This window comes from Muscardinus avellanarius (assembly GCF_963383645.1).
Source record: "Muscardinus avellanarius genome assembly, chromosome: 8".
In the NCBI taxonomy this organism is placed as follows: domain Eukaryota; kingdom Metazoa; phylum Chordata; class Mammalia; order Rodentia; family Gliridae; genus Muscardinus; species Muscardinus avellanarius.
Window position 1 is genome coordinate 49,375,821 of NC_137794.1, and position 27,256 is coordinate 49,403,076.

A 27,256-nucleotide genomic window follows, 5' to 3' on the forward strand; every position below is an offset into this window, starting at 1 on the left:
TGCAGGTTCGCAGCCAGATCAGCAAATTAGCATGGGCCTCTGCAATTGAATAATTTTGAATTTGAATAATTGAATAATTTTGAATAATTGAATAATTGAATAATTTCTTTAAAATAGAAATTAAAATAAGGCTAGAGGTGAAGCCCAAAAGTAGCCCTAGGTTCCATCACACACACACACACACACACACACACACACACACACACACTGGAGTATAAATTATACGAGCAGAAATCAAAAAGCAGAGGCGAGGTCATGAAAAGTATTGCCTTTTCTTGATGAAAGGAAGAGGAACCCTAATGCGATGGACTTTAGTCGTTCCTTGATCTAGAGTTGAGGTGATTCTACAAGATATTTCAGGAGATGAGTTATACATCAAAGCAATCATGTTAGGATCATTCTCATGATAGTAGTACAATAAGTACAGCTATATCAGGTCCTACATCAAGACATGTCACATAAATCTTTTTCTAAAAAAAAAAAAGTCAAATGCCAACCATGGTGGTGTATGCCTGTAAACCTCAATACTTGGGAAGCAGAAAAAGAAGAAACAAAGCCAGTGTCAGCAATTTTGTGAGGCTGTTAGCAATTTAAAAGTGAGATTTTGTTTCAAAATAAAAAATAAAATAGGGTGTTTGGGGTATAGCTAAGAGATAGAATGCCTCTGTATTCAATCCTCAGTACTAAAAAAATATCATGAAACCCTTCAAAAGACACAAAGACACACAGTGTTTCTAATTTGCCAGAACTGGATCTCATTTCTATCTTGAAACTATTGTCTTTGATGGAAAAAGATATTGCCATGATTGAATTAATCAGTACCAGCCCACCCACTCAAATTGGGGATGTGTCCTGAGTCATAATGGTTAGATTAAATGCTTTAAAACTGTTTTATTGAGAAAGAAGAGAATACTTGTTGACCACTTCAACTTAAATCTAAAGTGGAAACATTAATAGATTTTTAAGTAACAAAGTGACATGTTTAAGTCTACATGCTTGATCTGGAGGAACACACAAAAAGTGCTGTGTGAACGTATGCTTGTATCACTTTTAAAATCACTAAGACGTACAATTACAATGCATTAAAAAGTACAACAAATGTAGTACATTCACAGAGAAAATATTATTAACATACTACAGCTTAAATGAGAAATGCCTAAGGGTTAAAAGCAAGACACTTTTGTAAATAGAGATGAATTTGAAGGGTACAGTAATTTAGAAGCAGAATTGAAAAGACCTAGTGATCTACTGATCCAGTGAAGATAGAAAGTTAGAGAAGAAGAGGTTTCAGAAAAGTTCCTAAGAATCTAGGCTTCACAGGTTGAGTATTCTTTCAAGTGTAAAAATAATGCCTATTATGTGCACAGATGACACTGAATATCTAGTACAGTCAAAAATATAATCAAGTTGACCACTAAATATTTACTGAGAAGAAGCACGTGTACCATTTACTGAAATCACCAATGCAGTTGAGGACAGGATTTCAGGATGAACTGACAATGCTTATGGATCTATAAAATGATGATGTTCAGAAAACAACTAAAAATTCAGGTCTTGGTGCAGAAATTCAAGTTCAAGATAAAATACTTGCTTAGAAAAGGTCTAGTTCTTTCTATTTGAAATCCATTTTTCATCTTACTATTTCTTTCTATCCTAGTGTCTACAGCAGGCTTATTTTCCCACACCACTGACATGTAAATGTAAGGGCATTTCGAGGTCATTGGGAAATATCATATTCTCTAAATCTTATATTACAAAAATAACAAACTTTGCATACTTTGTAAATATACCTATGTTGTCTTCTGTAAAGATAAAATAATAACAAGGAAATTACCAGAAGTAATACTCATTTTTGAAACATACTACAGGATGAACTGATATGATATTTTCTCATAACTCTACTTTCCACATTCTGTATTTTTTGTTGGAATGTTATTATTGCCTTTGTGCTTGCTTTTGCTTAATTTCTTTTCATCCTTGAAGTTTTCAAATAACTATTACCTGAATTCAATTTTGAAACATTTGTTTGATGTTCTAATATTATCCCAAATTGTGCTAGGTTCTGGAGTTACAAATGTAATTTTATGCACTGCTCCTGTAACAAAAGTTTACCAAGTATAGGTTGTAAAAATGAAAAAATATAATAAAAATGTGTGCCTGTGTGTGTCCTTGTGTGTGTGTGTGTGTGTGTGTGTGTGTGTGTGTGTGTGTATTACGTGCACGTGACACTGGAAATTGAAACCAGGGATATTCTAACTCCAGGTTATATCCTAGCCTTTTTAAAAAATTTTTGTTTTAAAATAGGGTCTTACTAGGTTGCTGAGATCCTCTTTAAATTTCTGAAGCTGACCTCTAGCATTTCTCTTACCCTGTCCCCCAGGTACAAAGATTATAGACGTGGCCACCATATTCCACTGTGCATTGTATTTTAAAAAAGGCAAATGATTACTCTCCAGACTATGGAAAGAGAGCTGAATAAGATCGAGAAAGTCTAAGATTATGAGACACAAAATTAAGACCCAACTTTAATATCATATATGGAGAGTAAGGAAGATCAAAGAAAAGAGAATTGCATGGGCAAATACAAACAGGTGATAGAAATAGTATATGTTCAAGGCAGGAGTATTAAGATTGTGGGTAAGTGACTGAACTACAGGCAAGTTATTTTTCTATATATTAGAATTAAGGGTAAGGCAGAGAAATATAAAAGCTAAGGTAGGAAGGTAATCATAGTACCGTGCATTGGGAGTTAGCTTGGAACTTACCAGGGAAAGAAATACATTTTTCAATCTACCATTCTCTCTTTAATCCTATCAGGTTGATTTCTAGTCCTGTTCCTATTATTTTTTATAATACCATATAAATAGCAATCTTCCTTATTATGTGGGATTGATTTGTCCTATCAATTTAAACTGATTTGTATGGAATGATGCCTATACAGAACAGAACTTCAATAAATGTTGAATTTATTAGTAATTGTTTCTATAAAGTACATTTCTTGTTATCAATATCTAACTGTTAAACTCTTGAAAACATCTAAGAGTTCATTATTGTTTGACCAATTTGTGATGGTGAGCAAACACACACACACACACACACACACACACACACACGCACACACACCTATTTATATATGGCATTAACTAAATATAAATGGGGCAGAAAAACAACTTTATTTTTTAAAGTTTTATTAAATTAGGAAAATGTATATTTTGAATATTTAATATAATTTTAATGTAATTAACAGTAATCCTTTCCATTTGAAAGAAAAAAAGAATTAAAGTAGTATAATAGCTTGTGTATTTTAACCTCCATATTAATATTTTAACCTTCCCTATTAATATTTTATATACTCTTTCAAGATCTTTCCAATATTCTAAAGGAATTAGGAGGAAAGTAAACGACCACTCTCATTTGCTTGAGTAGTTTTGATATCAATGAATAGCCCATCTGCATAGATTTCTGTTATAGAATCCATTGACCTAATGCAGATGTTAAATTAACCTTCAGGTAGACTTGATAGAAGGTGCCATTAAGCATGCATGAATGGTTAAAACTGGTATACAAGCAAAGTTTATAAACCAGCAGGAATGGAAACACCATGACTTTTTAAACATTCCACCATTCTGTTCAGGTAGCAATCATTTTATAAATTATACTTTGTATTTTAAGTTACTTCACTCATTGGTTTTGCAGTACATTGCACATGCAATAGTCCTGCAAAACTATTTTCAAGTTTCTGGAAAATATTGACAGAAAACTATAATGTTGGGAGTATAGTTGTGTACACTGTATCAACTAATTCTCAACCTAGCACTATATAAATTATAACAGAATAAAAATGAAATTATCTTATTAAATATATGGATTTTGGAAAGGATTATGGCATAATGGATTTTAAAATATTAAATAAAGCAATGTGAAGTCATTATATATTTTTTTCTAAACTAGGTTTTACAAAAGTCATGCTAAAAGTGAGGAAGTGGGAAAATTGATTTTGGAGAAAGATAATGCTTGGTTTTTATACCTGTTTACTATTTAGTTGTTGAATAACTTTGATTAAATAACATTTTATACCTTTTTATTCAAATTGCCCAATAATTTCTATCTTGCTATATTGTTTGGAGGATTAAAAACAATAGATTTACAAGAGCAGAAAGGATAGATACAGTGTCAAAAGTAAGCATGCAACTGATGATAGAATTATAATTATTGCCATGTGTAGTGACAGTGTGCTGAATAACTGTATGGCTTAGCTATAATTTGCATGTGTACTTCAGAAGATCATGCATTGAAGTTTAATTCCCATTATGATTCATTAAGAGGATGGAAACTGTGCTGAGTTTGTAACTCAGTAGTTTATATGAGGGCCTGGGTTGGATACCCAGCACACACACACAAAAGAAAGATAAAAAATCAGAGAAGAGACCACTCCAGCCGAGCACACTGAGGACGCTTATATTAATATATTGTTATCATTTTCTGGTTTCACTCTCTGGAAAAATATCCAGGACTGGTATAGGTGAATCATATTGTTTATTAATCACTAAATTTCTGAGGACTTTCCATACTGAACTCTGTAGAGGCTATACTAATTTGCAATCCTACTAATAGTTTAGAAGAGTTCCTATTTTCCTATATCCCCACATTTATCATTGTTTAGCTTCTTGATGATCACTATTCTGATTGGGGTTAGATGGAATCTCAATGTAGTTCTGATTTGCATCTACCTGATTGTTAATGAGGTTGAACATTTTTTTTCATGTATGCATTGACAATCTGTATTTCTTCTTTTGTGAAGTGTCTATCTAGTTTAATTCTCCATTTCATGATTATGTTATAATTTTTTTAGTGTTAAGTCTCTTAAGTACTTTGTATATTTTAGATAGTAGTCCTCTATAGAGAAATAGCTGGTAGAGATCTTCTCTCATTATATAGACTCTCTCTTTAGATTCTTGATGTTCTTCTTTAATGAGCAGAAACGTTTTAGTTTAATGTTATTCCATTTATTAATTCATGTAATAATTCCATGGGCTTTTGTGATGTTATTGAGGAAATTTCTACCTGTGCCTATATGTTGGAGTGTTTTACTTATGCCTTTCTATAGTAACATCAAAGTTACTAAAATGTCAAATTTCCAAGTCTTTGATCAATCTTGAGTTGATTCTTGTGCAGTATAAAAGCAATTAATTTAATTATATTTTTCTACAAATGAGTAACTAGTTTTCCCAACACCATTAGTCTCAAAGGCCATCTCTTCTCCAAAATATGCATTTGAAACCTTTGTCAAAAATAAGTTAGCCAGGCCTGGTGGTGCACGCTTGTAATCTCAGCATTTGGGAGGCAGAGACCAGAGGATCTCGGTTCGTGAACAACCTCAGCTAATTAGTGAGGCCCTCTGCAACTCAGGGCAGGGGTGTAGCACAGAGGTCGAATGCCCCTGGGATCCATTCCCAGACCCGCTAAATAAATAAATAAATAAATAAATAAATAAATAAATAAATAAAATGGCTTTAAGTTTATGAGTTTTTTATGTACTGTCTACTCTGTTTCATTGGTTTATTGGTTTCTGTGGCAATACCATTCTATTTTTCTTACTATAGTTCTGGAGTATAATTTGAACTCAGAAATTTTGATATCTCTTCCATAATTCTTATTTTGGAAAGTTACTTTGGCTATTTTGGGTCTTTTGCTCCTTGATAAAAAAAATTAAAACTAATTTTTTTAGTTCTGAGAAGAATAATATTGTTAATTTTATAAATATTGCATTTGACTCTGTAGATTACTTATGGTGCAATGGCCATTTTCACAATATTCATTTTGCCTAGCCAAGAGAATGAGAAAATTTTCCATCTTCTAATACTTCAATTTCTTTTTCTCGTGTTTTATAGTTTTCAATGTAGAGGGCATTGACCTCCTTGGTTAGGTTGATTCATCCTTGGTATTTTATTGTTTTGGAGGTTATTACAAATGGAACTCTTTTCTAGATTTCTTTTTCAGTGAATTCATGTTTGGAAAATACAAAAACCACTGATAATCTTCTGTAAAAGGCTATTGGCTGAGTTTTTGAGTCTTCTAAGTATAGGATAATGTCATCTGCAAATATAGATAATTTCAGTTCTTCTTTTTCTATTTTATTTCCTTTTATTTACATCTTTGCCTCATAGCTCAGACAAGAATCTTGAATACTCTTTTGAAAAGGGGTGGTGACAGTGGGCATTTTTGTCTTGTTCATGATTTTAAAGGGAATTTCCATAGTTTTTCTCTATTAAATATAATGTTGGCTTTTGTTTTATTATCTATGTCCTCAATAATGTTGAGATAAGTTCCTTCAATTCCAATTTTATGCAGTTTTTAAAATAAATGGGTGTTGGATTTTGCTAATATTTTTTCAGCATCCAGTGAGATGATCATATGATTTTCATCTTCAGTTTAATTTATGTGGTAAATGGCATGTATTGATCTGCATATATTGAACCATTCTTGCATCCCTAGAATAAAAACAACTTGGTGATGGTGTATAATTTTCTCCGATTTGGCTTTGAATGCATATCACTAGTATTTTGTTTAGAATTTTTACATCTCTGTAGCCAAGGATCTTAGTCTATAATTTTCTTTTCTTGAGAAATCTTTATTGGTTTGGGTATTAATGTGATACTGGCCTTATAGAAGCATTTTGAAAGATTTCATCTCTTTTGATTTCAGCAGATAACTTGAGAAATATTGTGTTTAGTTCTTCTATAAAAATTTTATAGAATTCAGCTATTAATACAACTAGACCTGGACTTTTCTTCAATAGAAACCTTTTTTATTTATTGTTGTTTCTATTGATGTCTTTAATTCAATTGTTTTCTCAATCATTTTTCTCACTACTCGTTTTGGTTCTTACATAGGCTCTCAATTTCTCTATTCATTTGTTCTTTCACTTCCTGTACACTTTCTCTTATTTCATATCTTAGGCCATTGATCATAATAAAAATAAAAATTCTGAGTTTGCCTTCCGGCATTTTCTGCAGCTCTGTTTTTATAATCTCCCTTGTTGTTGTGCTGTGGAAATTCATTGTTTCCTCATTGGTCTTTGTTTTAATTTGTTTTAGAATTATCAGATTTGTATTTCCATCGTCTCTGCATCTTCTTTCTCTTTGTATGCAAGTCATATGTTTGTTTTCCTTTTATAATAAAACCTACTAAGGTGGTATATACTTTTTCTTCATAAATCTCATGTAATTAGACATTTGAGTTTGTCTCCCAGAAACTCTTTAACAAGATATAGGTCTTAGTCAGTTTAGGAAAATAAGAATCTCCAATTGCTTGTATGTCAGAATGTTCTTTGGACCAAATTCAGTGGCCCAGAGATTGTGATGTGCTCTTTCAGAGTGTGTTGATTGTGATTTAATGCTCTCACAGACGCCATCACTGCTCTGGTGATTGTGAACCTATGAAGCCCTATGGAGCATTGACCTGTGGCTTCTGTGGTTATGGGATATAAGCTTTTCAGAGCCAAAAATTACTATCTTCTGAGCCTATGGCCTGTTTGGCTGATCTTTGATGGGCCAGGGACACTACTGCTGATATACTGGTTGTAATAATGTGGTGCTCTGTTCTGAGCAAATGGCAGGCATGTTTACTAGGCATAAACTCTACTGGAGGAAAGAGTATTAGATTCCCAGCCTGTACCTTGTATTTCATGAAAACTCCTGATGGCCTCTTTTTATTTTCATGGTCCAAGTTCTGGCAGGGAGCGAATTTACTGTTCTGAGCCTGAAGCTTGATTGGTTCGATTGCTTCTCCCCACAGACACTGCTTCTACTCTTCTCAGTTGTAATCATGTGACCACTTGTTGGCCTCTGGCCTTGGAATTTGTGGTGCCCAAACATTATCTGTTGTGAGTTTATAGCCCTCTAATCCTGAAGCACAGGTGGCTGAGTTATTTCACCGTATAGGCACTAACTTCTGGTGGTCCTGTGGTAATGTCTTGAGTCTTCAGAGGTGTGGCAAACTGCTGATCATAGGTTCTACCTGCCTAAATGTCCCTAAGGACTGTCTGCTAACTCACATTTCTGCTGTGTTCTACTGTAGCCCTCTCCATCTCAGCAGGGATGATTTACAAACTCAGAGATATCACAGGTTTGTTTGTCCTTAAGCAAGTCCCTGTACCTGGCCAGGTTTCTGCTGGAAAAATTTGCAAGCTTAAATACCACTTTAGTTTGTAAATGAGTGCCACTGAGGTTACTGCAGGAAGGAATGAGTTCAGCTGCATCTACAGGAGTTCTCAGGGCATTTTAGCTAATATGTCTATAGATTCAGTGTCCTTGTTGAAGTGGGTTATAGCCACAGTGGGCACTGCGTAAAGGCCCTTTTGTTTATCTGAGTTCATTTGCAGCCGAAGAAGTTCACTGGGCAGTTTGGCTGGGCAATCTAGGAAGTCTCAGTCTTGAGGTTTTGAATGTGAAGAATGTGACTGCTTTTGATGATGGTTTCTACGATTACTGACTCAACAAGATTCTGCTTCTTTTTTGCTGAAGTTGATCTCTGAGAGCCACGTGGTTCTGGCAGCTGCCAGTCCAGGGTGCACTTGCCAAGATGGCACTGCTTCCACTCTATGCCCACCAGATGAGTTTCATGGAGCTCTTTTTAGTTCTCTGCTCTCTTTGCTTTGCTGTCTCCAATTTCACAACATGTATACTGTCTTTCTTCTGTTGTGTTCTGCCTGCTTTTCTTATATGTATAACAATCTCTCCAATAATGAAACCATTCCCACAATATCAGCAATTCATTAAAGAGAAACACAGACCCCTCATCGCTTACATCTTTTCAAGGTCTCACTTTTCCACACTGTTGCATCGGAGAATAAGAAATTGCCATAGAGTCCCTTCTTTACATGTTAGACTATAACAAAAAATTAGAATGAGTAATGAGTAAGTAGGAGGGAATGACAAATATTCAAACTGAGAGTTGGTCATCGGATTTTTCAATGTAAATGTTATGCATGTACTTGGCAAAACATGCTTTGCAGAGTGTGCTGAAGATGACAATGAAGTGGATTTGAAGAAAAAATAACAATATTAAAAAGAGAGAAGGAATATAGGCATGTTTCTTGGAGCACTCTGTAAGGAGAGAAGAGATATGGGTTAGTATCTTCAGGTAAAGCTAAGGTCAAAGGGAAGCACATTAACATATGAGATATGTTAGCATATTTCTTTGCTCATATAGGATCAAGAATGATTAATGACATGAGAAAATGGAAAAATACATAGGCAAAACATAAGAATCCAGAATATTAGTCTAGTGAATATTTCTAGAAAAACCTCAGGAAAAGCCGGGCGTGGTGGCGCACGCTTGTAATCCCTGAACTTGGGAGGGAGGCTGAGACAGGAGGATCGCACAGGTTCGAAGCCAGCCTCAGCTACTTAGTGAGGCTTTCAGCAACTTAGTGAGACCCTGTTTGCAAATAAAATATAAAAAAGGTCTGGGAGTTTAGACCGGAGGTAGAAAGCCTCTGGGTTTCACCCCTAGTACCACAAAAAAAAAAAAAAAAAGGAAAAAACCTCAGGAAATCATGGAAATAAATTACTTCAAAATTAATAAAAGAAAATTTATAAACTTTTCTTTTTACATCCTATGGTATGCCCCAAATACTTTTGCTAATGGTTGACAAAAATAAAATGTATGGGTTCTATCACATTGAGCAAATTTTTTATTTTTTAATTATTTTTGTGGTTCTGGAAATGGAACCTATGGGCATTCTTCCTCTGGGCTATACCCTAACCCTATTTTTTATTCTTTATTTTGAAATAAGGCCTCACTAAGTTGCAGAGGACCTCACTAAGTAGCTCAAGTAGTCCTTGAACCAGGACCTTCCTGTGTCAACCTCACAAGTACTGAGATTACAAGGGTACACCATCACACCCAGCCTGAAAAAGTTCTAAAAGTGAAACGACATAGGTTTTAATTGAAAAAAATTAAAGTAGAATTTCATTAATCTTATAGTACATGCATTTTAATGGAAAGATAATTGTGTATAAGGTGACAAAATTGGTTCATCAGGAGTAAAAATTATCCAAACCACTGCTACAATTTCTGGCTCTCCAAAGGACCATAAAGATAGATAGAAATATAGTATATTTGTGATACTATAGTTTAATGGGGGGTAGCAGCATTTGAAAAGAAAATATCTGAAAAAGCTCTTTATGGAACTGGTTGTGATAAAATGGAAAAAAAAGTCTTAAAAGTACTCTTTAGGAGGGCACTGCTAAAAGTATTTGAGCAATAATGATAAGATGCATTATTATTTTAATTCAAACATATTTCATTAACCTACTAAAACAATGTATTAAATAATTAAATATAACTACTTTTAATCTTAATCACTTAAACAGATAAACACACACACACACACACACACACACACACACACACACACACACACACACACACAGAAGGCTCCTAATCTGAGAAAATATAGATTTGGTCATATTTCCAATAGATATAAGAAGAACATATGCCCTACAGGCTTCTACCCTCCCTTAGTTCTGGCTACCCAGGTACAAGAAGCACATTTTTTTATGTACCTTAGAATATACTAATAATAATATATTTCAAAGAAAGGAATATAATAATCTCATTTAAATTAAGTTAAATGCATGAAGATTAGGATATTAAAATAAGTATATATTTTGATTTTGGTTAAAAGATCACACATGTCTATACTTTACATTTTTTTATAGACAATCATCATTTAACATACAATCTCAGCAACATTATAATCAATTTTTAAAATTTTATTCTTTTTTATATATTCTTACAATATTTATTTATTTATTTATTTATTTAGTTATTTAGTTATTTAGTTAGTTAGTTAGTTAGTTGGTTATTATTTTTTGGTACCAGTGACTGAACTCAAAGATATTCTATTTCCACGCTTTACAGCCAGCTCATTTTATATATTTATTTTTAATTCTGAAACAGGATCTCACTAAAGTTTCTAAGACTGACCTCAAGCCTGTGATCCTTCTGTCTCTACCTCCTGTACCAAGATTACAGGTGTGTGCTGTGCCTGGCTTTTATTTAATGTATTCTAAATTAAAGTTTCTTTGAAATCATAAAGTTTATATATGCTAATTCAACCCGACTAATCTGAACTACCTCAAATATATATGTATGTATATGTATATTTATATGTATATAGCTAGAAAGTAGTATAATAAAGAAATCATTAATATTTGTTGAATGAAAAGGATTCTATAATTGTCCGAGGAATGAGAAATAGCACAAAAATGTATACAAGTGAGTAAAAAAGAATACAACAAAAATTTTATTCTAAGAAAATAAAAATGCATGTAATAATTGCAAAGAGTGAGATAAATTATGTAGTCGAAATTTAAATATGATTTTACTTTACTAAACTGTCTTATTTATGCATTATTTTTATATATAATTTCTAATACTATTAATCAAGCATTAGTTTCTAGTGGGTAGTATAATATTCCAAAGGTAAATAATCTGTCTGTTAAAGTGAGGTTTTCAAGTCTCACTTTTTATTTTGGTTTTCAGTCTTACATTCTATGTTCTGATCCCGACAAGAAAAAAATCCATGTTTGCCAATTTCAGATTTTTAATGTTAAATCATGTAGAGTAAATAAAATGATAAATTTGCTTGAATGTATCTTTGCTATATCACGTTCAGCTTAAATGAAGGCCATGTCAGGGGTAGAATGTATTCCACTTGCAATGATAAATAACCTATGCTAACAGCACCTACCAACGCAGCACCATTAGAAAGATGGATGAAGGTATCAGTAAGTAGAGGCACACGTATCTGCTAATGGGAAGGTCACAAAGCAAACATTAACAATCAAGAACATTAATGCATTCTCCCACATCGGTGCTTTCTCAATAGTGACTTTTGACAGGTACAATCTGGCTCCCATATGTCTTTGGCTAAGCCTCAGGGAAAATTTTAGTTCAGTACACAAACATGTCCACAGATTTGCCTTCAAGATGATAGAAAGAACTGAGCCAAAGTGTTTAGCATGTCTATGTTTTGTATACATTGAAATGAGTCTCTTCCCTGAGGAGACAAATGAGGAGGCTTGTCCATGAAGTGCTGTGTCACATAGCATGTGCACAGGAATCACACTTTTTTCAAGGAACTGCATGCTGCTTTCTCTTGGCATGAAAATATATGTATGAGATAATTTCATACTGTTTTTTAAGTGGCCTGAAATAATTAAATAAGCAATTCACTCTTATACTTTAGGATGCAAGGGGAGAAATGAAAGCTAAAGAAAAAGAAGACGTTATGAATTATTTCCCTTACTGTGTCATTCTTATTTTATGTGGGGGTTCTGGGCAGCCCCAGACTAAAATTTACCACAGATGCCAAATGTCACACTAATGGATATAAGGGAAAGCTTATTATAATGCAAACAAAGAGAAAAGTTCTAAATCTAAAGAGAAAAGCTCAGGTTCTATCCAGGAAGAAATTGAAGTGGATTATGTTAAATTTTATTTAGGATAGGAGGTAGGGCTAGAATTTTTTAATAGTTGCTGAAATGAGAGGAGAAAAGGAGAAATACAGAGATAGAAATCTATCAATGAAACATCAAAATTAAAATTTTTCTCTTTGTAATTACTTTAGTAACAGGAATAATCAACATAATTTCTACATTGTAGGTGCTGAGACAAACTTTCCATTGTGAATTTTTCTTCTACTGAACAATTGAAATTTCTTTATTAGAAAACTATGTTTTACTGTTCATAAGGTTTTCATAAGATTTTCCTGTTTCTAAATTTGCCTGTGCTTCCTTATTAATTGTCACTATATCAGAGATCGATAAAAATTATTTTCTTTATCAATTACTTTATTTTTCAGTTATAATATCACTGCATAACTTTCAGTTAAGAGAATATCTCATTAATTGTTATTGCCTGTTGCAATAATAGATTTGACAGAAATATTGCTGTTTGGAAAGAATTGTCATTAGAAGACATTTGCATTTATAGAAACTGGATTTGACCTACTCTCAAGTACACAGCACAAATATTCCGCAAACCTCTTTATAAAATGTGAAAAATAACTATAATCATAAGGATTATGTATGCTAGCAGTTTTAATACGCTAGTGATTCTTCATCTCAGTAAAATATGCATGCAACTGATTAGAAAAGCTTCTTTTTTGAATTGTTACAATAAGAATTATATAAAAAGTTAGTATTTTCAATATGGAGAGAAAAAAGAACAGAAAATACCTAATTGTTATTATATGAAAAACACCATGCAGATATTTTACTTACTTTACTCACTTCTCTTGTTTAAGAGGGTGTCACTTTTTGCAATTTATCTTTGCAGATAACGAGATGCAGAATGCTTAAAAAATGTTCTCAAAAGTGCTCAAGGATGATCAAAATTAAAGATAAGATCCACAGAACTTTAAATACATGCTGTTTATGCTATTTATACTGTTTATGCTATATTACAATGAAACCCATTTGTGAAATACTATTTAACTGAATGGCATAGAACAATTACATATGCAATAACACACATAAACACATTTTGTTATATACATTTTCAAGTTACTATAAAAATGATTTAATCTTACTTAAAGTGCAAGCTTCTTAATTCCTTCAGTGAGTCAATGCAGTTCTAATTATGTTTAACCTTTTCAAACTTTACTGTCCATATGACCAAGAGGAGCTTATGGAAAGTGTGTTGAAATGGAAGTCAGGTAAATCAGGGTGACATTAAAAAATGGACTCATCTTGGTTTATTAGTTAATTTGAAAATGGCTTAGTTTATTCATAGGATAAATTAGATATGAAATTCTTTTAATATTGCATATTTTAAAAATATACAAAAACAATACTTTCTATGTTTTTCATTCTCCTGGCACCAAGATCATAACATATGTTGTCTTATATTTCCTGTTTAACCACATTTGGGTAATAGTTAAGCAACTTTCTACTACTATCCATCCCACTTTTAACCTCTAGTAGGTACCATTCTTCTCTTTACTTCTATAAAACTGGCATTTTTATAAAGTTCTAAATATGAGCAAGAACGTGTAGTATTTGTCTTTCAGTGCCTGGCTTATTTTATTATTTCACTAACATAATGTCCTCCAGGCCTATCCATATTGCCCCAAATGACTCAAAATTTGCTTTAGAGCACTCTTCTGACTATATCCCATAAATATCAATATGTTGTATTTTTCATATATCACTTCATAATGTTAATTAATATTCATTTTGGTTGATTCTCTCACAATTTAAGTATTATTTAGGGTCTAATTCTCTGTTATTCAGAGTTTTTCTTGATGTTGTATTTATATTGTTTTAATTTATGGGTTACAGGCATAAAACATCCTCTGAAATAATTCAATATTCTGAAATATATTGAGGCTTCTTTTATGATACCTCATTTTATCTGTCTCCGTTAATGTTCCTTGAATATTTGAAAAAAATGTGTTTACTATAGTTAAGGGTAGTATTCCATAAATTTAAATTTGTTTAGGTGGTTAATGTTTTCATACAAATATTTCACATCTACCATTTTTAGTATGATTCTTCTTTTTAACACTATAAGCTAATTTTCTTACATGTTCAATATTTTTTTTCAAAATTGTATGATGACACTGATGCTTTGAATTGGATGGGTAAAATTATTTTAATGTACTTTTTTGGTGCATTATAGTCTCACATCATAATGTAAATCATGTTGACAGTGACATACATGCACACAACACTTGGTGGGTATGCTATGAGATATGGTGGAGCTGTAATGACCTCAGCCACAGCACTCATCACAGGAACCAATTTGCAGCTCCCATAGGGAATTTCTCAAGGCTTTTCATTTTGGGGTCAGTATGCCACTCAATGTTGATGTTCTTGTGTATGGGCTTCACAACCTTTCACTTTGCAATATTCCTCAAGTTTTGTAGCTGGCATACATTTATCTTTTCTTCATTAAATAAATCATATCTCAGGTCCCAATTTCTTAGCTGTTCTAACCCTATGCAGAAATATGCTTAAAGAGACTCATACAGGAAAGAAGTGTGATAGTAGTCAGTCAAGATTTATTAAGATTTTATAGTGATAACTACTTAGATGACTTTTAAGAATGTGTTGTGAATGGTTGCCCATTATTTACTTATATTAAGTTATATTCTCATGAGTGCCAATTAAATACAGAAGCTTTTTTAAGCCTCCCCAAACTTAGGGAAAATTAAATCATTTCTCCTTATCCATAGATCTATGCCCCAAACAATTTCATCTGTACTCAGATCTGCTTTTTTATTTTCCTTCTTAACTTGTATTAGTCTCTGTATGAATATCCTTGGGAGGCATGGGTTTGTCAGAAAGATAGAAGGTACATTACAGATTATTGAGAAAAGAGCCTTAAGGATCTAAGAGAAAAAAAAGAAGAGAGTTGAAGGAACATGGTGAGATTAAGAACTATTGATGTGACATTTAGTAAAACTTGTTGACAGAAAGGCATTCAAAGAAAATCACCACATAAGTTGGAAGATCAAGAATATCCTTGATATGTGTATAGAAAAACATAAAATATGTGACCAATAAGATAAGAAGCTCATAGTGTTGGGAAAAAGGTTGAGAATGTAAGAATCTGAAATGTAGAATAGAGATCAAACCCAGAGAAACTTTAGAGGTTCTGGAAAGCGGCTCAGGAGGAAGGAACCATTTAAGTTTGGAATCCTCCTGCGAGGTCAGCATATCAATCATGAGGAAAGTCACCCAGCCATGAGGTGGAGGACACTGGACATTTCTTATCATTGTAGTTTCAAAATAAAAATTCCATACATTTTTATAGAAATAAGCAATCTTGAATATACAAATAAAATATGCGAAGGTATTTTATTGATCATGCTATACAGTTGGCTCTATCATTTAAGAGATCATTTTGATGAAATTATGCAAAATAAGTTATTCTGATTACTATTCTCTCTGCTAACACAATGCTAAAGCTCATACTTAATCATGCCAACATCTTCTGATGAAACATTTTTTCTCTAAAAGTCAATAACCTCTACAAAGGGCTATTTATTAAATTCTCTTTTATGTAGTACACACATTAAATGTTAGACAGGAATATTGGCTTATTAATGGATTATTTTTAATGGGACATATTGACCTTATTGTTTTTAAGCTCAGTATTATTCAGGAGGAAGAGACAGAGAGTTCTTTTCACACAATGAATGACACCAAATAAACTTTGTAATGAGCCTTGCTTTGAACTGCATATTAAAAAAAATTGCAATGAAAAAACCAAAAGGCCAATATACATAAAAAAGAAAGAATAATAATTAGAGAGTAAATAAAATGGTGGCAAAATTTACAAAGAGAAACAATTTTTTTGGCAGGAGTGGAGGCAGGAAGGAATTTCTAACTCTTAAAAAGAAAATTGGGGCAGGGCGTGTTGTCGCACACTTGTAATCCCCATGCTTGGGAGGCGGAGACAGGAGAATCCTGCAGGTTCAAAGCCAGCATCGCTGGATTAAGAGATCCTGTTTCCAAATAAAAATATAAAATAAGTCTGGGAGTGTAACCTGGAGGTAAAAGGGTTTCCAGGAAGCACAGTACCACCAAAAAAAAAAAAAAAAAAAAAAAAAAGAAGGAGGAGGAGGAGAAAGAAAATTAGGTTCTGTTTGAAGATAAATAATCATTTTTTCTTTGTCCTATATTTGATGCCTTAGCATCCTCTCATAGGCCTTCTGCTAGCCAGACATCACTCATGTTTATGTCTGGCCCAGCTGTGTCCATATCCATTTCATAAAGGTATGATTGACATTTTACAGTGATCACTTATATTTCATCAAACCTGCATTTATCTATACCAGTAAAGAACTTATAGGTTTTCCCACTTCCTGACAGTAGCCACTAGAAAAGCTTTAGCCTCCAGTTCTTCCTTTCTACCTGCCAAGTGTGCCTTGGCGTTTGTCTCTTTAGCCCAGAGTACCGTGCCATGCATACTGTTTTAAGGGACTTGTGAGACTAATAAAACTCCTTTCTTCATGGCAACATTTCCACACAGACAACTCTCAATTTCTTTTCTTTTCCTTTTTTTTTTTTTTTTTTTTGGTGGATCTGGGGATGGTACCCAGGCATTCGACCTTCAAGCTACAACCCCTGCCCTGCTTTTTATTCTTTACTTTGAAACAGGGTCTCACTAAGTTACAGAGTACCTCACTAAGTAGCTGAGGCTGTACGCTAACCGCAATCCTCCAGTTCCAGCCTCCCAAATCCTGGGATTACAAGCCTTGCACCACCATGCCCGGCTCAATTTCTTATCATATCTGATCAAAACAGTTTTTGTGTCCTCAAATTAAAGAATAAAAAAATAGGGTTGGGGGTGTAGCTCTGAGGTAGAATGCCCCTGGATTCCATCCCCAGTACCACAGAAAAAAAAAAAAAAGAATAGGAGTATTTAGAAAAAAGTTATATTTGTACACAGTAGTACATAATGTGCCATATATATCAATAATTTGTGAATATATATTTATGAGCAATGAGCAAGTTTACATAGCAAAATGAAAGCAAAGGAGTAAAACTAACTTTATAATTTATTTTTATCAATATTATTAAAACATGTTTGAAGAATGTCTCCTATGGAAAGAAAGAGTAGGCAAATATTTCACTGTTTTTTAAATTTCTTCTTTATGCAGATACTTTTCTTTAAAATTTTTTATAAAGCATCTAGCTCATACAGAACTTTTTTCTTAAATTATCTGTGTACCTACTTTATCTACACACATCAATATGTTTTTCATTCATATAAGGGGCAGCTATAAATAATTTCCTCATTCTCCCCAAAAATAAATCATCTATTTTCATAAAATGACTGTAGTTATATTGTAGTATTTAAATACTCCATAGCATGTTTTCTTTATAATAAAACAAGATAAAACCACATTTGTACAAAAAATATTGGATGTCATCAAATTTCAAATTTATTCTTTAGTTTTGTCTTCTGTGGCATGATTGCCCATGATTTCTGTTCATCATAGTCATTATTTTTATTTTTATTTCTTCTATTTTGTTCCCTTAATTTAAAAGTCTTTATTACATATTTTTGGATGTTTTTCCTTCAAAATACATGGCAGAGCCGGCCTTAGTGGCATAACTTGTACCCCCAGCATTTGGAAGGCTTAGCCAGAAGGAGCAGGGTTCACAGACAGCCTCAGCTAATTAGTGATGCCCTTTGTAACTCAATGAGACCCTGTTTCAAAATAAATAATAAAATGTAGGGCTGGGGGTATTGCTCAGAGGTAGAATGCTCCTGGGTTCAATCCCTACTACCACACACAAAAACAAAAATACATAGCAGATAATTGGTAGTACTTGCTTGTAGGTTATTTTCTGCATTTGCTTATCAGAAATACTTAATTTGCACAAAAAACAATTCTGTAATTTTAATAACTTATACTATTTACAGGTTATTAAAGATACTTTTTCTACTCTGAGAAATATTTTTCTAAGTTTGTAAAAGTATTTACCTATTTATTTTCATATTTAACTTTTAAGTCTACTCTGCTTTCTTTCTTTCTTTCCTTCCTTCTTTCTTTCTTTCTTTCTTAACTGTACTGGGGACTGAACCCAGGGACTGTCTTCCTCCTGGCAACAATCCCAGCCTTTTATTTTGGATCGTTTTGTTTTAAAACAGGTTTTCATTGAATTGCTTTTAGTCTCACAACTTGCTGAGGCTACTCTGGAGCCTTTGGTCCTCCTGTCTTGGCTTCCCAATAACTGAAGTTAAACTCATGCCCCACCAGCTATACTGCTTCTGTTTCTTGAAACAGGATCTCACTGTCTTTCAGGTAGGTCTTGAACTTTGTGGCTCAGGTCATTATCTTGCCTCAGCCTCTTAAGTAGCTATGAAAATAGGCAGGTGTCACTGTACATGACTACTTTTTGGTTCTGCTTTAAAAAGAATCAATTACTATAATTTTTAATTTAAAATAATTAATTTTACTACTAGTCTTTATATTAATTTATTCTTTTAATAGTAATCTTCATCAATACTTTTGTCATATGTATATGAGCCTGTGCCAAAGATTTATTCTGATCTATTCATATTTATACCAACTCCTTTACTAATATTTTATTTTCCTCATTATTGTGGAGTTTTCAGTTATTGATATATTTAAGTATGTCCACTTTTCCTTTTCAAACTGTTCAGTAATTTTATGCGTATTCATACATTGTACTTACATATGTATTTTTTAAAAATACCAGCTTGTCAAGATTTTCAAAATTTCTTAAAAAATTTTTTTAACCATGGACTTTGAAATGCCACTCTATTTACTAATGTCATTTACAAGTTTTCGTAAAGTTTATAAAGTTTCTTCGTAAAGAGCTATTACATATTTTCAGAACTATTTCAGTGGATCAAATATTATTGATGTCATTACACAGATTTTAACTTTAAAATTCTAATCACATCTGGTAATGCATATTTGATAGTGTGAGTTTTAAAATGCTGTTATTATTTTTAATATCTTACTAATGAGCATCTCTTTATAGATATGATTTAATCATCTTCAAATAAAGATAATTATAACTTAATTTTTGTTTTTATTTGGTGAATAGAATATCTGGTAAAATGTAGAAAATAAAAATATTTTTGCCCTATTACATATTTTATAGTTAATGCCTTAAACATTTAAAATTATACTATGTTTGCCATAATTTTTAAGATTTACTTAGTATCACATTAAGTAATACCTCTTTCAATGCAGATTAGTTAAGAGATTAAAAAATAAAGCATGAAATTTGAACTTTTTCAATCTTTGTATCTTTTGAGTTGTTATCATTTGTTAAGCAATATGTTAAATTATAACAATATAAAAGAATCTAGATGATCAAAACAATATTACACTGGCAAAAGAATGAACATATAGACCAATGAAGTTGAATCGATACTTCATAAAAAATTCATACACCTGTGGATGATGTATGAGATGATAAGATCATTCAATTATGAAAGAGCAGTGATTTCATGTAATGATGATAGGATGGGTGACTAAGTACCTATATGCAAAGCAATAAATTTGGAACTTATACTATATACTCAATAATAACTCAAAATTGATCAACACTTTAAAGGTAAGAGAAGAAACCACAAATTCTTAAAAACAAAAACAGAGAACTAAGTCATTAATTTGGCAATTGATCTTAGAATATCAAAGCATAGGCAACAAAACAAAAAACTAAATAAATTTGCAATGATATGATAAAATAATGCAATAAAAGTAGACAACTTTCATTAAACATTTTGAATATCAAGGAATATTTTCAAGTAAAAATTAACTTACAAAATGGGAGAAAATATTTGCCAAATAAATATGATACAAGATGCACTAACAAAGAATTTTCAAACTATAAAAAGAACTATCACAATTCAACAACAAAAATTTAAATAATATATTATTTTAAAATGGCCAGAAGCTGGACATGGTGGTGCATATTTGTAATACCAGCACTTTGGAGGCTGAGACATGTGGATCACAGGTTCATGGACAGCCTCAGGTATTTAATGAGGCCCTCGGAAACTTAGTGAGACCCTGTTTCAAAATTTAAAATAAAGTAAGAGGGCTGGGGTGTAACTTGGTGGTAGAATGCCCCTGGTGACAATCCCCAGTACCACACACACACACACACACACACACACACACCTACATTCACACACACAATGGTCAGATGATTTAACAGATTAATTTTTCCAAAGAATATATATAAGCAATCAATAATTTTATGAAAATATGCTTACTATTATTTAGGAAATGCAAAGCAAACTTCAATCAAATACTACTTCATACCCACTTGAATGACAATAATTAAGAAAGTGAGAAATAATCAGTTTCGACAAAAATAGGAAGAAATTGTCACTCTCTTATATTGCCTATACAAAGGTAAAATCATGAATTAACTAAAAAAAGAATTTGATGGTGGCTCAGAAGTAAAATGTGATTATTAGGTGGTATACTAACTCCACTTCTAAATATACATCCAAAATAATTGAAGACAGTCATGGTTGCAAATATGTACACACATGCTTATAAAGGCACACTGCACAATAGCTATTGCATAGAAACAACCCATAAGTCCATTGATGGATGATTGAAGAAATAATACCTACTGAGACTTCCGGGAAGATGGCGACGGAGAAAAGTGACATGAGTCCCGCTAAAAATTGATCTCTATTACCACAAAACCAGCACCTTTCAGAGCCAGAAAACACCATCAGCAAGGAAATAAAAACTGTAAATACAAGGAACAGAGAAAAATAGGGCTGGAAAAACGAGATACCAAAAAGAAGAAACCAGCCCGCAGTGCCGTAGCCGCCGCGGAGTGGAACGACCAGAGCTGCGGCACTGACTCCATCTTCCCTCGCAGCACCAGGCTCCATAGAGGAGGGAGACTCAGAACGGAGCTCAAATCCAGAGAGGAGGTATGCCGGTCTCACGGCCTGGGGCGCAGCAGCAGCACCTTACTGCTGTCGGCGGCAGCGAGTTCACCAGACAGCTCCAGACCAATGCACTCAACCAGCCACCAGGAGCCAGAGAGGAGGGGTGAACAGTGAGCCGAGGTGAGGAGCTGCTGAACAGCCGGGCAGCAGTCAGCAGTTTTTTTCGGTGCAAGGAGCATCTAAAGCTCCCAAGGGCTGGGTTCAGCACACCCCATAGGGACTCAGTGGAGCTCAAAACCAGAGAAGAACTACGCAAACCTCATGGCTGAGGATGCGGCAGCAGTGCCTTATTGCCAGTGGCAGCGGCAAGTTCACCAGACGGCTCAAGACCAAAGCATTCAACCAGCCACCAGGCTCCAGAGAGGAGGGGTGGACAGCGAGCCGAGGTGAGCAGTTGCTGAACAGTTGGGCGGCAGTCAGCAGTTTTTTTGGCACAGAGAACATCTAAAGCTCCGATGGGCCAGGCTCAGCACACCTGGCAGGGACTCAGAGTGGAGCTCAAAACCAGAGAAGAAATACGCCAGCCTCACGGACGAGGGTGTGGTAGTGCTGTCATATTGCCAGCGGCAGCAGCTGCGAATTCATCGAGTTCACTACAGCTCCATCAGCGCACTCAACAACCGTGAATCAAATTGCAGCCCCTAGGGGAGAAATCCCAGTACTGCACTCCCAGGGACTTGCGCAGATAGTCTCCCTGGGTCGGAGATTTTAGCAGTCCAACCCAGTGGGGGAGTGGCGGTGGCAGAGATATCACACCATAGTCACAACTCCCCACTGGAGAACGCCCAACCTGGCACCCCCCCCCCATGGTCTAAGCAGCCTCGATTGACTCCCTGGGTCTGAGACTTCACGATACAACCCAGTAAAGGAGTAGTGGTGACTGAGATACCACAGACTCGAGATCCAGAGCACCTTAAGTGAACTCATAGTGACCCAGGGAAGAACCCAGAGAAGGCACAAACTTCCAAAATCATGGGAAAGAGAAATAACAATGGAGCAGTGAATGCCCACAACCCCACAACAACAGAACCTGATAACACAGAAATCCAGAGATCTCTAGAAGATCAAATCAGGAAAATAACTTTAGAAATAATAGAGGACTTTCGAAAACAATTCAGAAAGAGTCAAAAAGAAATAAAGGATGCAATCATTGAAATAAAGACCTCAATTCAAAGTATAAACAACAGATTAGACCACATGGAGAATATAATCTTGCTTCTTGAAGATGATCACTCCAAAAATGAATGCATAGTTTCTAATTTAGAAAAAAAAATACGACAGCAGGAATCTGACAATGAAGAAATATGGGCCCATTTTAAGAGAGCTAACCTAAGAATAATTGGAATAGAGGAGGGAAAAGAAGGTGAAAACAAAGAGGTCAATAATCTCTTCAAGGAAGTAATAGCAGAAAATTTTCCAAACATAGAGCAAGAGGTCGATATACAGGTCCAGGAAACTTATAGAACTCCCTTTAGAAGGGATCAGAAAAGAGGATCACCATGCCACATAATTTTCAAAATGAATAATGTGAAAGCCAAGGAGAGAATCTTAAAGGCAACAAAAACAAAGGGCCAAGTGACCTTCAGAGGCAAATTAATATGAATCACTCCAGACTTCCCAAACCAAGTCATGAGAGCCAGAAGGGCTTGGAGTAACATATTCCAAACTCTGAAAGAAAACAACTTCCAGCCAAAAATTTCCTACCCAGAAAAGCTATCTATCAAATTAGATGGGGAAATAAGAAGCTTCCATGACAAACAGAAACTGAAGGAATTTATCAAAACCAGCGCTAGAGAAAATACTAAAGGAAATTAACTGCAAAGAGGAAATAGGTAATACACACCAGAATCAAAGAAACAAGCATTCCCATCCATCAGACAACTAAGCAAAGAAGAATAAACAGTATCTCAAACAGAAATAAGATCTTAACATGTTGGGAATTAAATATTATCTCTCTATAATCACACTGAATGTAAATGGCCTCAACTCCCCGATAAAAAGACATAAATTGGCAAAATGGATTAAAAGACAGAATCCATCCATCTGCTGCTTACAAGAAACACACCTTACAAGTAAAGATAGGAACAAACTCAAGGTAAAGGGCTAGAGAAAGGTAATCCATGCTAATGTTACTCGAAGACAAGCAGGAGTAGCAACTATGATATCAGACAAGTTAGACTTCAAACCCAAACTTATTAGAAGAGACAAAGAAGGTCACATTTTACTGGTAAAAGGAATAATCCAGCAAGAGAAAATAACAATAATCAACATCTATGCCCCAAACATAGGGGCAGCTACTTTCATAAATCAAACTCTTTGTGACATGAAGTCACACATAAATCCCAACACAATAATACTGGGAGACTTCAAAACACCTCTCACAATACTAACCAAATGGACCTGTTGGACACATAGAATATTTCACCCAACTACAGCGGAGTTTACATTTTTCTCAGCTGCTCACGGAGCCTTCTCCAAAATAGATCACATCCTGGGACACAAAATGAGCACTAGCAAATTTAAAAAATGTTGCATACTTCCCTGTGTCATTTCAGACCATAATGGAATAAAACTAGAAATCAACTATAAGAAGACCCAGAGAAACAACATAAACATGTGGAGACTGAACACCACAATTCCGAATGAAGAATGGGTCATAGAAGATGTAAGAGGTGAAATCAGGAATTTCTAGAAACAAATGAAAATAAAGATACGACATATCAAAACCTCTGGGACACTTTGAAGGTAGTATTAAGAGGAAAATTTATAGCACTTATGCTCACATAAGAAAAACAGAAAATCTTCAAATAAATAGCCTAATGACATACCTCAAAGCCCTTAAAAAGCAGCAACAATTGAACCCCAAAGCCAGCAGAAGACAGGAAATTATTAAAATTAGAGCAGAAATTAATGAAATAGAGAATAAAAAAACAATACAGAAAATCAACAAAACCAAAAGCTGGTTTCTTGAAAAAATTAACAAGATTGATAAACCACTAGCCAACCTAACTAAAAAAAAAGAGAATCAACCCAAATTATGAAGATAAGAGATGAAAAAGGAAACATTACTACTGACAATGTAGAAATCCAGAGGATTATCAGAAACTACTTTAAAAAACTATACTCCAACAAAATGGAAAATCTGGAGGAAATCAACAACTTCCTAGATAAATACAACCTTCCTAAACTGAATCAAGAAGATATAGAACACTTAAACCAACCAAAAACAATCAAAGAGATTGAAACAGCAATAAAGAGCTTACAATCAAAGAAAAGCCCAGGACCAGATGGTTTCCCAAGTGAATTCTATAAAACCTTTATAGAAGAGCTAACCCCAATACTACTCAAATTATTTCACAAAATAGAAAAAACCGGGACTCTCCCAAATACATTCTATGAAGCCAGCATCACACTAATACCCAAACCGAATAAAGACAGTTCAAGGAAGGAAAACTACAGGCCTATATCTCTGATGAACTTGGATGCAAAACTATTAAACAAAATATTAGCAACACACATTCAAAACCACATCAAGAAAATCATACACCCTGACCAGGTAGGTTTCATCCCAGAAATGCAAGGCTGGTTCAATATATGAAAATCAATCCATGTAATTTATCATATAAACAGAATCAAAGACAAAAATCACATGATCATCTCAATAGACGCTGAAAAAGCATTTGATAAAATTCAACATCCATTTATGTTAAAAACACTGTAGAGAATTGGAATAGAAGGAACATATCTCAACATTATTAAGGCAATCTACAATAAGCCCACTGCTAACATCATATTAAATGGGGAAAAATTCAAGAATTCCCCCTAAAAACTGGAATGAGACAAGGATGTCCATTATCACCACTTCTCTTCAATATAGTACTAGAGACTCTAGCCAGAGCAATAAGGCAAGAAAAGGAAATCAAAAGGAAAAGGAGTACACATAGGACAAAAAGAACTCAAACTTTCACTATTTGCAGATGACATGATACTATATTTAGAAAACCCAACAAACTCAACCAAAAGGCTTATAGAACTTATCAACAAATTCAGCATAGTATCTGGATACAAAATCAATCTTAAAAAATCAGAATCTTTTCTGTACACCAACCATAAATCCACTGAAAAAGAAATTCAGAAAACACTTCCACTCACGATCTCCCACAAAAAAATAAAATACCTAGGAATAAACTCGACCGAGAGATTGTAATACAAACAGCATGGTACTGGCAAAAGAACAGATATATAGACCAATGGAGCAGGATAGAAGACCCAGAAACAAGTCCACACACTTTCAGCCAATTGATTTTTGACAAAGGGGCCAAAAACATACACTGGAAAAAATATAGCCTCTTCAACAAATGGTGTTGGCAAAACTGGTTAACCATATGCAGAAAATTGGAAATTAATCCCACTTTTTCACCCTGTAAAAAAGTCAACTCACAATGGATCAAAAACTTGAAAATTAAACCAGAGACCTTGAAGCTCCTTGAAGAGGTCATAGGTCCAACACTGCGACACCTAGGCACATATAAACATTTCCTCAACAAGACCCCAAAGGCACAACAAATTAAAAGGAGAATCAATACATGTGATTGCATGAAACTGAAGAGCTTCTGTTCAGCAAAGGAAACTATTAATAACCTCAATTGAGAGCCAACAGAATGGGAGAAGATTTTTGCCACCTACACCACCGATAGAGGACTAATATCTAGAATATACAGAGAACTCAATAAACTCAACACTAAGAAAACAAAGCATTCAATAACAAAATGGGCAAATGAACTAAATAGATACTTCACAAAAGAAGAAATTCAAATGGCCAATAAATGCATGAAAAAATGCTCAACATCACTGGCAAGCAGAGAGATGCAAATCAAAACTACCCTGAGATTCCACCTAACTCCAACTAGAATGGCAATCATTCAAAACACAAACAACAACAGATGCTGGCGAGGATGTGGAGAAGTGGGAAGTCTAAGACATTGTTAGTGGGATTGCAAATTAGTGCAACCACTTTGGAAAACAGTATGGAGAATCCTCAGAAGAATGGGAACAAATCTACCATTTGATCCAGCAATACTACTTCTGGGTATCTACCAAAAAGATAGGAAGCCAAACTACCAAACTAATGCATGTGTATCTATGTTCATAGCTGCACAATTCACCATAGCCAAACTATGGAACCAGCCAAGATGTCCATCAACAGATGAATGGATTACAAAACGGTGGGATATGTACACAATGGAATTTTACTCAGCCATCAAAAAAAAACTCAATTACATCATTTTCAGGGAAATGGATGGAACTGGAGGACATTATGCTAAGTGAGACTAGTCAGTCACAAAAAGTAAGAAATCAGATGCTTTCCCTAATATGTGAGAGTTAGGGAGAAATGGGTCATAGGAGGAACTCTTGAAAAAGGAAATCCTATAGAGGAGCAAACAAGACAACCTTAAGTAGGAGAAAGGAGGGGAGAAGAGGAAAATCTCTAAAACACACAATGTACTTAAACATATCAAAGTAAAAAAAAAAATATAGCCTAGCAAGCTAAGCAAGGGAAGGAGGGACAGGGAGGGAATGGGGTGGGAATTGGGTAGGGGTTAAATCAGCCATGTGTACATGTTTGTACACACAAGTTTTTTACCCCAATATTATGTCTGAATATAATGCACCAATAAAAAAATTTAAAAGGAAAAAAAAGAAATAATAGCTACTATATATGTAATGTGTGTTCTACACAATGGACTATTAGCATAAAAATGAAGAACCG